Source organism: Clarias gariepinus, chromosome 27 (genome assembly GCF_024256425.1).
Source record: "Clarias gariepinus isolate MV-2021 ecotype Netherlands chromosome 27, CGAR_prim_01v2, whole genome shotgun sequence".
NCBI classification, from domain to species: domain Eukaryota; kingdom Metazoa; phylum Chordata; class Actinopteri; order Siluriformes; family Clariidae; genus Clarias; species Clarias gariepinus.
In genome coordinates this window covers 202,501-207,500 of record NC_071126.1, presented here as the reverse complement: position 1 = coordinate 207,500, position 5,000 = coordinate 202,501, and the positions used below count along the sequence as shown (strand labels likewise).

General features: G+C 54.4%; 1 non-coding gene across 1 annotated transcript in view; it reads left to right on the top strand.

The window, feature by feature from the left end:
* The first annotated feature begins 4,433 nt into the window (after positions 1–4,433).
* LOC128515471 (18S ribosomal RNA) overlaps positions 4,434–5,000 on the top strand; it is a 1,869-nt gene continuing 1,302 nt past the window's right edge. Inside the window, exon 1 of the ribosomal RNA XR_008356677.1 lies at positions 4,434–5,000. This exon is cut by the window's right edge and continues 1,302 nt beyond it. This is a non-coding gene — a ribosomal RNA (18S ribosomal RNA).

The window sequence follows — 5,000 nt, the reverse complement described above, 5'->3', positions numbered from 1 at the left end:
CTGTGCTGGGCTAGAGGCTGATTCCTCCATGATGATTTGGCCTGTGTGTGCCTGTTGAAAATTTTTCTAAGTCCCAAAATTTTTCTAAGTCCCAAAAATCATGACCTCCATGGGTGTTAGCCCAGTGTAGGCACATAGTGTGTCCGACCTGATGTGCTTGTGCTGGGCTAGAGGCCCATTCCTCCATGATGATTTGGCCTGTGTGTGCCTGTTGAAAATTTTTCTAAGTCCCAAACTTTTTCTAAGTGTGACAATTTTTCAAAGTCCCATTTTTTTTCTAAGTCCCAAAAATCATGACCTCCATGGGTGTAAGCCCAGTGTATGCACATAGTGTGTCCGACCTGAGGTGCTTGTGCTGGGCTAAAGGCCAATTCCTCCATGATGATTTGGCCTGTGTGTGCCTAGTAAAAATTTTTCAAAGTCCCAAAATTTTTCTAAGTCCCAAAAATCATGACCTCCATGGGTGTTAGCCCAGTGTAGGCACTTAGTGTGTCCGACCTGAGGTGCTTGTGCTGGGCTAAAGGCTGATTCCTCCATGATGATTTGGCCTGTGTGTGCCTAGTGAAAATTTTTCTAAGTCCCCAACTTTTTCTAAGTGTGGAAATTTTTCTAAGTCCAGAAATTTTTCTAAGTCCCCAACTTTTTCTAAGTGTGGAAATTTTTCTAAGTCCCATTTTTTTTCAAAGTCCCAAAAATCATGACCTCCATGGGTGTGAGCCCAGTGTATGCACATGGTGTGTCCGATCTGAGGTGCCTGTTCTGGGCTAGACGCCCATTCCTCCATGATGATTTGGCCTGTGTGTGCCTAGTGAAAATTTTTCTAAGTCCCCAACTTTTTCTAAGTGTGGAAATTTTTCTAAGTCCCAAACTTTTTCTAAGTCCCATTTTTTTTCAAAGTCCCAAAAATCATGACCTCCATGGGTGTGAGCCCAGTGTATGCACATGGTGTGTCCGATCTGAGGTGCCTGTTCTGGGCTAGACTCCCATTCCTCCATGATGATTTGGCCTGTGTGTGCCTAGTGAAAATTTTTCTAAGTCCCCAACTTTTTCTAAGTGTGGAAATTTTTCTAAGTCCAGAAATTTTTCTAAGTCCCCAACTTTTTCAAAGTCCCATTTTTTTTCTAAGTCCCAAAAATCATGACCTCCATGGGTGTGAGCCCAGTGTAGGCACATAGTGTGTCCGACCTGAGGTGCCTGTGCTGGGCTAAAGCCCCATTCCTCCATGATGATTTGGCCTGTGAGTGCAGAGTGAAAATTTTTCTAAGTCCCCAACTTTTTCTAAGTGTGGAAATTTTTCAAAGTCCCCAACTTTTTCCAAGTGTGATAATTTTTCAAAGTCCCATTTTTTTTCAAAGTCCCAGAAATGATCAGAGACCCAAAAAAATTAAAAATCCTCAAAATCATGACCTCCATGGGTGTGAGCCCAGTGCAGGCACATAGTGTGTCCGACCTGAGGTGCTTGTGCTGGGCTAGAGGCCAATTCCTCCATGATGATTTGGCCTGCGCCTGCAGAGTGTGAATATTTTCCCCAAAATGTTCAGAGACCCAGAAAAATTCAAAATCCCCCAAATCATGACCTCCATGGGTGTGAGCCCAGTGCAGGCACCTACTGTGTCCGACCTGAGGTGCTTGTGCTGGGCTAGAGGCCGATTCCTCCATGATGATTTGGCCTGCGCGTGCAGAGTGTGAATATTTTCCCCAAAATGTTCAGAGACCCAGAAAAATTCAAAATCCCCCAAATCATGACCTCCATGGGTGTGAGCCCAGTGCAGGCACCTACTGTGTCCGACCTGAGGTGCTTGTGCTGGGCTAGAGGCCGATTCCTCCATGATGATTTGGCCTGCGCGTGCAGAGTGTGAATATTTTCCCCAAAATGTTCAGAGACCCAGAAAAATTCAAAATCCCCCAAATCATGACCTCTACAAGTGTGAGCGCAGTGGGGGGCACCTACATGGCTGACCTGAGGTGCCTGGCTTCGGGGAGAATCCAATTCCTCCAGGAGGATTCAGCCTGCACCTGAGCTGAGAGCCAGAAAAATTCCCATAGCCCCAGGAGATGTAACGGACCCCCATCCTCCAGGGGGCGCCGGCGGGGGATGTCGGCCCCGGGGCATGTGGCATCGGGTCCGGGGCCTCCCCATGGACTCCCCTGCGAAATTTGGAGCCGATCGGACCAACGGTGGCCGAGATACGGCCGTCCGAAGTCGGGGGCCCCCCCCCCCGGTTCCCAGAAGCCCCATGGGCAGCTGGGGGAGGCCCAAAGTGGCCGTGGGGAGTGCCTAGGGCCGGCCAAAATCGTTTTTTCCCAGGCGGAATTGGCCGTTTCCGAGATATAGGCGAAAGAAAATTTTTCGAAAATCTGACCTCCAGGTGGCGTGGTCGCGGGTGGGGGTGCCCGCCGAGGGTGCCTGGGGTCGGGGAGAATGCAATTCCTCCAGGAGGATTCAGCCTGCATGTGAGCTGAGAGCCAGAAAATTTCCCATAGCCCCAGGAGATGTAACAGACTCCCATCCTCCAGGGGGCGCCGGCGGGGGGCGTCGGCCCCGGGGTATGTGGCATCGGGTCCGGGGCCTCCCCATGGACTCCCCTGCGAAATTTGGAGCCGATCGGACCAACGGTGGCCGAGATACGGCCGTCCGAAGTCGGGGGCCCCCCCCCGGTTCCCAGAAGCCCCATGGGCAGCGGGGGGAGGCCCAAAGTGGCCGTGGGGAGTGCCTAGGGCCGGCCAAAATCGTTTTTTCCCAGGCGGAATTGGCCGTTTCCGAGATAAAGGCGAAAGAAAATTTTTCGAAAATCTGACCTCCAGGTGGCGTGGTCGCGGGTGGGGGGGTGCCCGCCGATGGTGCCTGGGGTCGGGGAGAATGCAATTCCTCCAGGAGGATTCGGCCTGAAAAGAAAAGAAAAGAAAAAAAAATTCGGACCTCCAGGAGTGTGACCGCGGGTGTGGGCGCATAGCGTGGCCGACCAGAGGTGCCTGTGCTGGGCTAGAGGCCGATTCCTCCATGAGGATTCGGCCTGTGAGTGCAGAGTGAAAAAATTTTCAAAGTCCAAAAAATAATACCTCCAGGGATGTGATCGCGGGTGTGGGCGCATAGCGTGGCCGACCAGAGGTGCCTGCGCTGGGCTAGAGGCCGATTCCTCCATGAGGATTCGGCCTGTGTGTGCAGAGTGAAAAAATTTTCAAAGTCCAAAAAATAATACCTCCAGGGCTGTGATCGCGGTTGTGGGCGCATAGCGTGGCCGACCAGAGGTGCCTGTGCTGGGCTAGAGGCCGATTCCTCCATGAGGATTCGGCCTGTGTGTGCAGAGTGAAAAAATTTTCAAAGTCCAAAAAATAATACCTCCAGGGCTGTGATCGCGGGTGTGGGCGCATAGCGTGGCCGACCAGAGGTGCCTGTGCTGGGCTAGAGGCCGATTCCTCCATGAGGATTCGGCCTGTGAGTGCAGAGTGAAAATTTTTCAAAGTCCACCTCCAGGGCTGTGATCGCGGGTGCCGGCCGAAAGTGTCCGACGAGAGTGCTCCTCGTCGGCCTGAGGCCCGATTCCTCCAGGAGGATCTCCCTTGTCGAAAATTTTTCTAAGTCCAAAAATTTTTCTAAGTCCCACTTTTTACGCCGGGGTGGCAGATCCAGGCCTATCGCTCCCCGGCTCGTGTCCGACCCCGAGGCCTCTTCCCGGGCATGATTCCCGCCTCGACCGCGGTGTGGAGGTATCGCTGCGCCGTAGGGTGACCAGAAGGGTATGGTCAGATTTTCAGGAGACAGTAGCAATTACAGGGGTCCAAGCACCTGGGGCTATGGTAAACGGACCGCCAAGCCCCCGCACGGCCCCCGGGCCGCCCAGGAAGCTACGGGTGCGGGCTTTTCAGCCCCTTTTCCATGCTTTTTCCCCTTTTTCGTCACTTTTTCGAATTTTCTCCGTTTTTCTCGCTTTTTCCCTTAAAAGCACTGGTAGATCGGAACACGAGACCCGCCAGGGGTAGGCGCCTGCCCGGCCCGCCGAGGGCCGCTATGGGCACGGCAGTTCCTCCCCGCCCTTGCGGGTTCGCCTCTCAGTACCGGGGGGAATAGCGTCGAGTCTCTTCCGCCTCCCCCGCCCTGGTGCCTCATCATAGGGAGTCGTAGACGGCCGGTCCTCATCTCGCTCGCTCAGTCGGTCCGAGAACGCTCCCGGACGGGCCGCGCAGCCCCCCTTAGCCCTCCCCGTCGTCCCCGGCCCCCCCGGGCCGGGCGCGGAGGTTCGGGCGGGGGGGAGGCCACGCGCCCTTCCGCGGAGGAAAGATCACAGTTTTCCCCGGTTATGGCTCACGCCAAAAAACGAACGCCCTCCGGAAGGAGGGATGGAAGGAAAGCGTGCGCGCGCAGCTGTGCCTCGGGGAGGGAGCCCCCTTCGCCGGGCGGCGCCTCTCCCCTACCCCACAAACACACGCGTCGCTACCTGGTTGATCCTGCCAGTAACATATGCTTGTCTCAAAGATTAAGCCATGCAGGTCTAAGTGCACACGGTCGGTACAGTGAAACTGCGAATGGCTCATTAAATCAGTTATGGTTCCTTTGATCGCTCCACACGTTACTCGGATAACTGTGGTAATTCCAGAGCTAATACATGCAAACGAGCGCTGACCCTCCTCTCCCTCTCGGGGGAGCTGGGGGGGATGCGTGCATTTATCAGACCCAAAACCCATCCGGGGGGTCTCGGGCCCCCCGGCCGCTTTGGTGACTCTAGATAACCTCGGGCCGATCGCGCGCCCTCCGCGGCGGCGACGTCTCATTCGAATGTCTGCCCTATCAACTTTCGATGGTACTATAGGCGCCTACCATGGTGACCACGGGTAACGGGGAATCAGGGTTCGATTCCGGAGAGGGAGCCTGAGAAACGGCTACCACATCCAAGGAAGGCAGCAGGCGCGCAAATTACCCATTCCCGACACGGGGAGGTAGTGACGAAAAATAACGATACAGGTCTCTTTCGAGGCCCTGTAATCGGAATGAGCGTATCCTA